At 44.1% G+C, this 12714-nt stretch overlaps 1 protein-coding gene and 1 long non-coding RNA gene across 3 annotated transcripts in view; both read left to right on the forward strand.

The window, feature by feature from the left end:
• The window catches only part of kif18a (kinesin family member 18A), a 103325-nt gene extending 92670 nt beyond the window's left edge, over positions 1-10655 (forward strand). For both annotated transcript variants that reach the window (XR_011347114.1, XR_011347115.1), the window contains one exon: positions 10098-10655. The gene's annotated coding sequence lies outside the window, so the exon portion shown is untranslated. The remainder of the gene's footprint in view (positions 1-10097) is intronic.
• Positions 10656-11453: 798 nt separating this feature from the next.
• The window catches only part of LOC138751856 (uncharacterized), a 13583-nt gene continuing 12322 nt past the window's right edge, over positions 11454-12714 (forward strand). The window contains exon 1 of the long non-coding RNA XR_011350234.1: positions 11454-12242. This is a non-coding gene — a long non-coding RNA (uncharacterized lncRNA). The remainder of the gene's footprint in view (positions 12243-12714) is intronic.

Here is a 12714-nt window from a genome sequence, read left to right on the forward strand (position 1 = left end):
GATGCTACTCAGCCAAATGAGTATGTTCAGCATTTTCTGTTTCCAGTCTGTATTTCTCTTTCTGCAATATTTTATCTTTTATTTTAACATGTGGTTGTCATTTTCCACCTTCAAATGCTAAAATGCTAAACCTCATGATGTGATTTTTGTGGTTAAACTAAAACTAGCATTCAGATTCATTGGCTGTTTAAAAAATCATGGGTTGAATGGAAAGAGGTTATCGCCTAGATGCTGCATTCCATGACAATGTTTCCATCTGCAATAAACATTACCAAATTAAATATCTTAACCACAGTGAATTAGTTTCATACAGACAGAACAATCTAAAATGGTAGTCCACATTCCAAATTCCTTTCATGGTATTCAAAAGTGCATTGCAAATTCTCCATTGTACCCCTTTAGTCGATTGCCCACGATCGTGTGTTCTGTTTGACTAACTCTTGATATCAAAGTAATATTTTACTGAGTATGGCATTAAGGAGCCCCAGTAAAACTGAAGTCATATCAAGGAAAAACATTACAATGGAACCAAATCCACTACAAAGGAAAAAAGATGTGGTTGTTCGATGTCAACCACACTCGTCCTAATAGATTGTCACAGGAATTACCCAAAGCAATATACTGAGTAATCTTTTTACCCTTGATGATTGCATATTGTTTAATTCCATTCACAATACTCAGAAAATAAAACAGGGCTTGTCTTCACACAGCGGGAACAAGGGATATTCAGGCCACCAACCCTTGATACTCATTAAATTGCATTGCTGAGATCCCATCGTTAACATCCTGGGGTTCACCATTTACAATAATCCATCCATTTAGGAATTCAATGGGCAATTGAGGAGACCATGCTGCTGTTAACGAGGAGCTTCCTTTAAAATGGTGGAGGGGGGTATAAAATTTATTGTTATTTTTTAATGAAGAATTATTAACTTCTTAGGGAATGTGAAGAAGTTTTTCTTGCAAATTTTGTGCTGCTGGTGTTGATTTAGCTTAAGCAGAAGAAGCACCGTAAGGCTTGAATCATAATCTTAAAGAGAGCTGATAGCCTGGCTGCATCTGACAATATTTTACACAAAAGATACTGGCATAGGCGGGCTGTCCTCATTAGATAAAATGGTCTGCGTGAAGTCAGCCTCAGTGCACAAAGTTCTAGGGTCACCAGATCAATGCTGAGGAAAATCTGACTTCATAGTGCTTATCTTTTGACTGGACTTATATTTCTGGTCCTATTGAGACACATAAATTTTAGTACTAGCACAAGCCAAGTAGTTGCTTTACAAGATGAAACAGTATCAAGTCAAGTCAAATCAAGTTTATTATCATCTGATTGCACAAGTGCAACCCGACGAAAGAGAGTTTCATCGTTCTTCTCCTCCAGAAGACCACGATCATCTCTTTTGTCATCCACATTGAGACTCAGGTTGTTACTCTTGCACCATATCATGAGATTTTCCACCTATTCTCTGTAGTGCAACTTATCGTTGCCGATGAGGCCAACTACTGTTGTGCCATCTGCAAGTTTGATGACAATATTGTAGCTAGATCTAGCACTGCAGTCATGAGTCAATCATGTCAACAGGAGCAGGCTGAGCACACAGGCCTGTGGTACACCAGTGCTCAGTGTGATGGTGCTCAACGTTCTGCTACCAACCCAGACAAATTGTAGTCTTTCTGTTAGGAAGTTCAGCATCTAGTTATCATCCATGGAAACATTCTAGAGAGAGGAGATTTTCTGAATTAAAAATGTTTTGCAAGGTACTCTGCAGATTGCTTTACGGGATGACCTTTACAATACTATTCATGGTGGACCCAGCAGAAGCATGATGGTTTAGGATAATGTGAGAGATTTGTGTTAATATTAATCTTTAGTTAGTGTATTTATATATATATTATATATATATATATATATATATATATATATATAGTGAAGTTATTTTTTGGGTTGGATACAGGGCAGATGGCAAGCCATTTGTGGAGATGAAACATCTGCTAATTTTGCAGCTGAAGTAGAAAGATGAAAACCTCTATGATGGTTCTTGAGATACTGAGAACAATGGAATATTTGCTTCATTAAAAACTGAAGTATTTGTGTACTCAAGAAGGCCTGCTGGTCAAACCAAGAGACCATGAGTTGATTGCTCATGTGTATAGAATTTAAATTTCAAACAAAACAGCCACTTTGATTCTGGGTCTAAGTGGAGAAGGTAAGGTCATGTGCTTTTAGCATATAGATGTGAAGTGATTGAAGTAACTTTGAAGAAACAGAAGACAGGAATTATGTCAGGTCATGTGGTAAAGACACTTTAAGGCAGAAAGGATTTTTGGAATATTAAGAAACTAAGTTCAAATTGAAGGCAGAAGACACCTAACCATCCCGTAGTTAATACAGGATTGAACCAGTTGTTTGGCCATCCTATCAGTAAGACAGGATTGAAATGCAGTAACAAAAGGCAGCTTTTGTTCACCTTATGATAAGGAGGAACTCTAGAAAATTAGTTTTAAAGAAAATTGCCACTTCCAACTGTCTCTTTAAGAGAGACAGGACAGTTGTTTTGTCCACTTGAAATGCTCACTTTTGATTAAGAAAGCAAAATTAATCTTGCACCTGAAGCATAACCATCTTTAAATGGTTACATTGTGTAACCCAGTGGTTCTCAATCTTTTTTTCTTTCCACTCACATACCACTTTAAGTATTTCCTATGCCATAGGTGCTCTGTAATTAGTAAGGGATTGCTTAAAGTGCTATGTGGGTGGAAAGAAAAAGTTTGAAAACCACTGTTTTAATCATACCTAATCAACTCGTTATGTGCACAGTTTCATAACTCCAAAGGAAATGGGCCAATGACAATTTTTCTCAGGCAAAATATTTCTGAAACAATTGCGTCTGGATCAGTGAGTCTCAACCTTCCCTTCCCACTCACATACCACCTTTAGCAATCCCTTAGTAATCACAGAGCACGGTTGGCATAGGGATTACTTAAAATGGTATGTGAGTGGAAAGAAAAAGGTCGAGAACCACTGGTGTAACCCTTGCCTTGATGTGTGAAATCATCGTGGAACAAAAACAAGTTCTGAAACCTCCATGCAAGAGGTGGAAATTGTTTGTATGAAGAAAGAATTCTCTGAAAACAACTCTTCTAGAAATTCCTGAGTTTTCAGAAATCAGATGCCTCACATTTACTCCATAATTGCTTTTGAACATCAGTAAAGACTTTGAGTTTCAACACAAAAGCTTTCTGACACTGAAAGTTTAAAATCATCTCTCGGATGAAACTTAAACTGTAATGGTTTGGGTTTTTAACACACACACACACACACACACACACACACACACACACACACACTTGCATTACTTGCAATAATTAATAATAAAAATTATTGCTTTTGAAAATACCATTGTCTTGGTGAATTCCCATTGCTGCTGGTCTAGTACATAACAATAGTAAGGAGAAAATGGTGGTAAGAATCCTCACAATTAACTCTGTATTCCTCTGTTACATTGGATCAACCAAGTGCCTAGAGATTTACTGGTTAGCTCCAAGCATCTCCTTCACCACTGACAAATCTGCTCCTCATTGAATATCAGTTTTGAAGGAAGCACAAAAAGAGTCATGGTGTCAACAGCATGCACCAGTGAATAAGAAGCCTTCTATTCTCTCATCTCTCACTCCCACAAGGTTTACATGCTGTGCTTCCATGTAGGTGAATCAGAGAGATATTACTTGAATCGTTCCAATCAAATTGAAGAGCATCTCTGAAGATTATTCATGATAGATGCAAACCCAAGTCACAGCATTTGTCCATGACATTTTGCTGAGGGTTGATTGAAGAATTTATATATATATATGATCTTTCTCAATTGTCCTTCACTCTATTGAAATGGGTAGCCAACTAGCAGTTCTTCTTTCCCTACATGAAGAAGGTGACACGTCTGCACCTATTTCCTGTTGCTCCTACGCTATCATTCTCCAAATCAATCACTCATTGACTCCCATATTGCCTCACTAACACAGTCTTAATCTGCCTGATGTTTCTCAATGAAAGAGGAAGCGATGCAGGTGATTAACTTGGGGAGGACAGAGAAGGATATATATTCAAGGCGTCACTTTGAAACTTTCTTGAAACTAAAATCATTTCATTTTCCTTCCCCTTCAAAATTGTTCTATCATTACAGAGAATGTAAACAACTTTGGGAAAGGTGTGAACAAGGGGAACTCACCAAATATGGGGTTGAAAGGAATACATCAGCCAGGATTTGAATGGTAGGGGTGACTCTGGGATGATTGGTCTAATTCTGCCCCAAACTCTTATGGTCCTATTTCCCTGAACAGAGTGAGTACAGACTCAGAAGACCAAATGTCTCCTTCTTTGCTGTAATCATTCTATGATTCTATGTCATGGGTTGTACTGAACTTTCTATGTGTCATTGAAACAAGCCTGACAGTGAAACCAAAATGTCTCAGCATTCTGATTGAGGAAGAACACGTAGCTAAGTGATGAATGCTCCCTTTCCCTATTCCTGTGCCTCCTTTCCTAAAGCTCCCTCCCCTTTCCTTTCTCTCCCCATTCAAAGGGATGCCCTCTCCCCTTCACCTCTTGGCTTTTTTTCTCCTCCCCTGCCACCTATATTCACCTATAACCTCTTACCCGCTTCTCCCATGTCCTCTCCTCTCTTCCAACTCTTGCCGCAGATTTTCATTCTGGCATTTCCTTGTTTTTTTACCAATACCTTGAAGAAGGGCTCAGGCCCAAAATGTTACTTACCCTTTACTCACTTTAGATGCTACATGACCTGCTGAGTTTCTCCAGCTCTTCTGTGTATTAACCCCATGTCTGCAGAATTTCATATTTAACTAAATGCTCAGAATAATCTTTTCCAAACTACAGATTTATAAAATTTTGGTAAAACCTCAAATACAATATTTAAGCAGGAACATATCAAAAGTATTTAGGACATTGAACACTAGGTTGTCAAAGTCTAGGGCAGTGGTTCTCAACCTTTTTCTTTCCACTCACATCCACTTTAAGTATTCTCTATGTCATCAGTCCTCTGTGATTAGTAAGGGATTGCTTAAGGTGGTATGTGAGTGGGAAGGGAAGGTTGAAAATCACTGCTTTAGACCCAATTGTTACTGAAATATTTTGCTTGAGAAAAATTGTCATTGGCCCATTTCCTTTTGTTATGTTTGAGGCCTTCCCATTGTAAATCAAAGACAGCCACAATGTCAGTGCAGGCTAACTTCTTTGGCTTGGCTTCGCGGACAAAGATTTATGGAGGGGGTAAAATGTCCACGTCAGCTGCAGGCTCGTTGGTGGCTGACAAGTCCGATGCGGGACAGGCAGACACGGTTGCAGCGGTTGCAGGGGAAAATTGGTTGGTTGGGGTTGGGTGTTGGGTTTTTCCTCCTTTGCCTTTTGTCAGTGAGGTGGGCTCTGCGGTCTTCTTCAAAGGAGGTTGCTGCCCGCCAAACTGTGAGGCGCAAAGATGCACGGTTTGAGGCGATATCAGCCCACTGGCGGTGGTCAATGTGGCGGGCACCAAGAGATTTCTTTAGGCAGTCCTTGTACCTTTTCTTTGGTGCACCTCTGTCACGGTGGCCAGTGGAGAGCTCGCCATATAACACGATCTTGGGAAGGCGATGGTCCTCCATTCTGGAGACGTGACCCACCCAGCACAGCTGGATCTTCAGCAGTGTGGACTCAATGCTGTCAACCTCTGCCATCTCGAGTACTTCGACGTTAGGGATGAAAGCGCTCCAATGAATGTTGAGGATGGAGCGGAGACAACGCTGGTGGAAGCGTTCTAGGAGCCGTAGGTGATGCCGGTAGAGGACCCATGATTCGGAGCCGAACAGGAGTGTGGGTTTGACAACGGCTCTGTATACGCTTATCTTTGTGAGGTTTTTCAGTTGGTTGTTTTTCCAGACTCTTTTGTGTGGTCTTCCAAAGGCGCTATTTGCCTTGGCGAGTCTGTTGTCTATCTCGTTGTCGATCCTTGCATCTGATGAAATGGTGCAGCCGAGATAGGTAAACTGGTTGACCGTTTTGAGTTTTGTGTGCCCGATGGAGATGTGGAGGTGCTGGTAGTCATGGTGGGGAGCTGGCTGATGGAGAACCTCAGTTTTCTTCAGGCTGACTTCCAGGCCAAACATTTTGGCAGTTTCCGCAAAACAGGACGTCAAGCGCTGAAGAGCTGGCTCTGAATGGGCAACTAAGGCGGCATCGTCTGCAAAGAGTAGTTCACCGACAGGTTTCTCTTGTGTCTTGGTGTGAGCTTGCAGGCGCCTCAGATTGAAGAGACTGCCATCCGTGCGGTACCGGATGTAAACAGCGTCTTCATTGTTGAGGTCTTTCATGGCTTGGTTCAGCTTCATGCTGAAGAAGATTGAAAAGAGGGTTGGTGCGAGAACACAGCCTTGCTTCATGCCATTGTTAATGGAGAAGGGTTCGGAGACCTCATTGCTGTATCTGACCCGACCTTGTTGGTTTTCGTGCAGTTGGATAATCATGTTGAGGAACTTTGGGGGGCATCCGATGCGCTCTAGTATTTGCCAAAGCCCTTTCCTGCTCACGGTGTCAAAGGCTTTGGTGAGGTCAACAAAGGTGATGTAGAGTCCTTTGTTTTATTCTCTGCACTTTTCTTGGAGCTGTCTGAGGGCAAAGACCATGTCAGTAGTTCCTCTGTTTGCACGAAAGCCGCACTGTGATTCTGGGAGAATATTCTCGGCGACACTAGGTATTATTCTATTTAGGAGAATCCTAGCGAAGATTTTGCCTGCAATGGAGAGCAGCGTGATTCCCCTGTAGTTTGAGCAGTCTGATTTCTCGCCTTTGTTTTTGTACAAGGTGATGATGGTGGCATCACGAAGGTCCTGAGGCAGTTTTCCTTGGTCCCAACAAAGCTTGAAAAACTCATGCAGTTTGACATGTAGAGTTTTGCCACCAGCCTTCCAGACCTCTGGGGGGATTCCATCCATACCTGCTGCTTTGCCACTTTTCAGTTGTTCGATTGCCTTATATGTCTCATCCTGGGTGAGGACCTCATCCAGCTCTAGCCTTAAGGGCTGTTGAGGGAGCTGGAGCAGGGCGGAATCTTGGACTGAGCGGTTGGCACTGAAAAGAGATTGGAAGTGTTCTGACCATCGGTTGAGGATGGAGGTCTTGTCGCTGAGGAGGACTTTGCCGTCTGAGCTGCGCAGCGGGCTTTGGACTTGGGGTGAGGGGCCGTACACAGCCTTTAGAGCCTCATGGAAACCCCTGAAGTCGCCAATGTCCGCGCTGAGCAGCGGCGGCCCCGGCCCCGGTCCGGGCTGAGGGTAGGCGGCGGCGGCCCCAATCCGGGCAGGAGCAAGGGGGAGGCGGCGGCCCCGGCCTCGGTTGAGTGAGGCAGGCGGAGGCCCCGATCCAGGCAGAGAGTGGGAGGCGGCGGCCCCAGTCCGGGCACAGGGAGAGCAGTGGCGGGCCTGGCCTCGGTCGAGTGAGGCAGGCAGAGGCCCCGATCCGGGCAGAGAGTGGGAGGCGGAGGCCCCGATCCGGGCAGAGAGTGGGAGGCGGCGGCCCCAGTCCGGGCACAGGGAGAGCAGCGGCGGCCTCGGCCCCGGTCCGGGCAGTATGGACCGACCTAAGAGGGGAGGCAGACCCCTCCAGCCCGGGTAAGAAACCTGCATAGGAGAAGGTCACTCCGATATAAAACCTACGACCCAAGGACCTCGCTGCCACGTCCCAGCTTGCTTGGCCACGGCACACGAACCATGGGTGTAAAGGTTGGGGCCAGTACTGCGCACACTGCACTCCACCTAAAAGCTCCTTTGCGCAGGCCCGAGGACAGGTCCACGTCCTCCCCCTCTAAAGATGCTCACAAACTCAAGCTAGCAAGCTGGAACATCAGAACCATGCTAGACAAGGCTGACAGCCACCGACCTGAGCGTCGGTCTGCCCTCATCGCACATGAACTCCTCAGACTTGACATCGACATAGCCGCTCTCAGTGAAGTCCGCCTGGCAGATGTAAGCAGCCTCCAAGAATGCGGCGCGGGCTACACACTCTACTGGTCTGGCAAGCCTTCGGATGAACGACGCCTATCTGGTGTAGGCTTCATGGTCAAGAACTCCATTGCCTCCAAACTCGAAAACCTCCTGACAGGCCACTCGGACCGGATCATGTCCATGCGACTCCCCCTTCAAAACAAGCGTTGCATCACCCTCATCAGTGTCTATGCTCCAACCCTCCAGGCGGAACTAGCAGAAAAGGACAAGTTCTACACTGATCTGCGCAACCTCATTCAACGCACCCCTACAGCCGACAAGGTTGTCATCCTTGGCGACTTCAACGCTCGCGTCAGCAAAGACTCAGAAACCTGGCCAGGAATCCTGGGCAAGCATGGCGTCGGCAAGTGCAACGACAATGGGCGCCTCCTGTTGGAGCTCTGCGCAGAACAGCGGCTTGTCATTACAAACACCCTTTTTCAGCAGAGGGACAGCCTTAAGACTACCTGGATGCATCCCCGATCCAAACACTGGCACCTCCTGGACTACATCCTGGTGCGAGAAAGTGACAAACGAGATGTGCTCCACACCAGGGTCATGCCCAGCGCGGAATGCCACACTGACCACCGGCTGGTTCGCTGCAAGCTCAACCTTCACTTCAAGCCAAAACCCAGGAACAGTAAACCCCCCAGAAAAAGGTTCAATGTTGGAAACCTGCAGTCAGACGAAGCGAGAGGAAACTTCTAGGCAAACCTCAAAGCAAAGCTCGACGATGCAATCCGCCTCACGGACCCGTCCCCTGAAACCCTCTGGGATCAGTTGAAGACTACCATACTGCAATCCACTGAAGCTGGGCTTCTCCTCCAGGAAAAACAAGGACTGGTTCGACGGAAACAGCCAGGAAATCCAGAAGCTGCTGGCAAAGAAGCGAGCTGCCCACCAGGCTCACCTTACAAAGCCGTCCTGTCCAGAGAAGAAACAAGCCTTCCGTCGCGCATGCAGCCATCTTCAGCGCAAACTCCGGGAGATCCAAAATGAGTGGTGGACTAGCCTCGCCAAGCAGGCTAACTTAATGCTTTACTAATTACACACTACAAGAAAAAAGAAAAGAAAGAAAAGAATACAAGTATTACTACAAAACTTTCAATATAAATCAGTTCCCCACGTATCATGTTCACATAATGGTGTCATATTCAACACTCTTCCCCATCCCCCACCCAGCATACATAGTCTTTGAAACGTTCATGTGGGTGTGTGGTTCGTTTGGATCTACAGAAAGGGATGGTATCAGTTGGGGCACCTTGTTGTCGTAAAGGAGCTTTCGACATGATCTGTTCTGGTTCATTGGTCAGGATATAACTGGGCGGTGCAGAAGATGATCTTGGCGGTCTTTTCAGAGTTGGGGTGCAAAGATCCAGCAGGCTGTTCACCTGGTCTGTGGTTTCAGGTGCCCTTCTTGATGGTATCTCCTCAATCGGTGGTCTTGGCCCTTCTCCGTGCCTGTCGACGTGTGGTGGACATGCTTCTACTGATAGCTGGGTTGACCCCTCACTGAACACACCGTCCTTTCTGGCTTCGGGTGTCATTGCGTCATCCACTGGTCTTAATTGGTCGATGTGTTTTTTCCATATCATGGCCTCCACTAGGATGTGATACGAGTATGGGCTGAGTTTTTCAGGACTACTCCCCGCACCCATGGAGCTTTGTGGACGCGGTAGTCTTGCACCAACACTGGCTCCCCCACTTCAATCGATCTTGGGTCTCTTTTAGCAGAAGCTGTCTGTTGCAGTCTGAGGCTGATATATGGACGTATTGCTGACAGTCTGGTCCTTAGATTTCTCCCGAACATCTGCCTGTGTTCTTTTGGTGGTGTGTCCGGTAACTCAGCAGGAAATCAGAAATTTTAAGGGACAATGACGAGTCTGAATTTTGTCTCATTTTCATGGATTTCTTGAAAGTTTGTGCTTCTCTGTTTGTTCTGGGATGGTATGGTGTACACAGTATGTGGCGAATGTTATTGTTGCGCATGAAAGCTTTAAATTCTGTTGATGCAAAAACTTCTCTGTGTTTTTCAATGGTCTGACCCGCAGTCTTTTTTTTCCATGCAGATTACAATCGGCCATTTTGAGTGCGTGTTGACTACTATCAGGAAATTCTTTCCCATGAATGGCCACGCAAAGTCTATGTGGATCCAATGCCATGGTTGTGGTGTCCATTTCCATGGGTTTGCTTCTGCCTGAGGTGCTTTGGGTTCTGCCTCCTGGCATGCACTGCACTTCTGACTGCGTGCTCGATATCTTCCCCTATGGAAGGCCACCAGACGTACATCCTGGCTCGTGCTTTCATACACACTATCCCTGGGTGGTTATTGTGTCGTTCAGCCAGGACATCTTGCTGCCACTTCTTGGTTAAAAATCAATTTAAAAACATTTGCAATTGTATACTTTATAGAATTAAAACTAGACATTAAATACAAAAAAAGATAGATAAAATATATTCAGATATCCAAGTGCAAAAACAGTGATAGCAATATTACAGTCCTTTTGTAGAGCCCCAGCAGTCCTCTGTTAGTGTAATGAGGGGAGGTTCAAGAGCCTAGTAGCTTTTGGAAGGAACTGTTCTTGAACCTAGACGTGCTAGTCTTTGGGTCTGAAGGAAGCACTGAGAAAAGGCTGTAACTATTTAGGACAGTCTAGTTTTAAATCAAATAAATCAGAACCCAGTCGCAAACATCGGTTCTCTTACCCTCTCATGTTTCACAAAGCAATTATAATTGTCACTTGGTGAATTTCCCCAAACGAGCACTGTCACTGAGACATTCAGTTCATAATTTATACACCCCTACTTCAAACCAGTGTTCAATATTTTATAATTCTCTCCCGGGAAACACCAATGAATTACAAATATGACCCAGTTTTACCTCATGACACCCGTGAAATTTACTTTGGTGAAGTGATTTGCAAGAGAGGGCAAAGGGTCCTCTTGTATTCTGTGCATCTGTGGAATGCATTTGATTGATAGTCAGGATACGAAGCTCTCCCAACATCCAAATCAAAACTATTTGTTCAGCATCCTTTCAGGACCATTATTGCAAAGCCTTTGAAACAACACCACTAAATTATTAAAGATGGCATACTTGGTGCTTAAATCACACTGACATGCACAAGCAAGGCCAAAAATAAAGCAGAGTAAAAGACCTTACAGTGTGAAGTTTTCACAAATTGATCAGCTACAGACGCTATTAACTCTTCTCAATTACTTTTCCATGAAATATAATGATTAATTTTAACAATGAATAATGTCAGCTAATTTTATATCAATGTATTGAGAGACTTCATTGGATTCCTATTGAATATGAACTTGAGGTATTTCTTTAGACCCGACCAATTTCTTCATCAGTGGCCATCCCTCAATATCCTCAGAACTGAGGGTTTACTCTAATGTTTTCAATGCCTTCAATTCCATTCACAGACCATGAAACTTCCCATGTTAGCATCCATGATGACTGGATGACGGACAGCAGACCCTGGCATCTTGCAAGTAACATTCATGCCACAGATCATGTCCCAGGCAATAGCCACTTCCAGCAAAAATAAATCTTGGCATTCAAACACATTATTAAATCACCACTATCCACATCCTGATGGGTTGCAAATGACCAGAAACTTCACATAACCAGCCACATAAATACTGCGGCAACAAGAGCAGATGAAATCCTGTCTATCTCTGATGGGTGACCACCTCCTGAATTATAAACACTTTCTATTATCCATAAGGCATGTGTCACAAGGGTCACTCTCCATGAGCCTTGTGGGCAGAGCTCAACATGGTTGACAGCATCCAAGGCATTTGCTCCTCTACTTACACATTCACTCTTTCCACTATTACTGAAGAACGGCTTTAATGTGTGTCATTAAAGAGTGTATTGCTACAAGCCACAAAGGTTTCCTCCACAGCATCTACCCATCATTGCACTCCCGCCCCTACAGTTCCACAAGCCTCTGACCTAAATAAGATTAGCAGATATCAAAATCACTTGCAATTTCCTCTCATGTCACCAAAAATTCCAACCTGGAAATATCGTGAGTCAAAATTCTGAAACTTGCTCATTTGCTGTGCGGAGTGCCTTCACTATCGTGACAAAAGCTGTTCTGGAAGGCAATTCTCGAGTATCTATCTATTCAAGGGTACGAAGTGCTGCAAAGCCCATATCCTATGGATTCAGACAAAGGATAACTCGTCACACATGACTGGTAAGAGAAAAAAATGAAATTAATTAATTTTAGCATTCTCAATAATGTTTGTCTTCTAAAGGGAAATCGCTTGTTTGTTTCAAGTATCCTTTTTATTTTTGGTGAATAGAAGAAGAATATGCATGAATATAGTTTAACAATCAGCACCTCATCCCTTCTGTAAGCAGGATGTAGCAAGGTGCTTTTTTTACACATTGAACAGATGTTTTGATGAGAACGAAATGGCATTGTTAATATATTTATTTGAGTTAGATTATCTGCAGATAGAATTCTAGACATAGAATTAGATCATGTTGGAAAGAGAAAAGTGTTAGTTTGACCCAGCACCGCTCTCACCTGTAATTCATGTATGCACATTATCAAATGTTGACAGCATTTAATCAACACCAAATGCAGCTGTGCACATTCACAGGAACTATGTTCAGGACTCCACACCAGCAGCAAAATCCAACTCGGGATCATTGAAATCGTG

The sequence above is a fragment of the Narcine bancroftii genome, chromosome 1 (assembly GCF_036971445.1).
Source record: "Narcine bancroftii isolate sNarBan1 chromosome 1, sNarBan1.hap1, whole genome shotgun sequence".
Lineage (NCBI taxonomy): Eukaryota > Metazoa > Chordata > Chondrichthyes > Torpediniformes > Narcinidae > Narcine > Narcine bancroftii.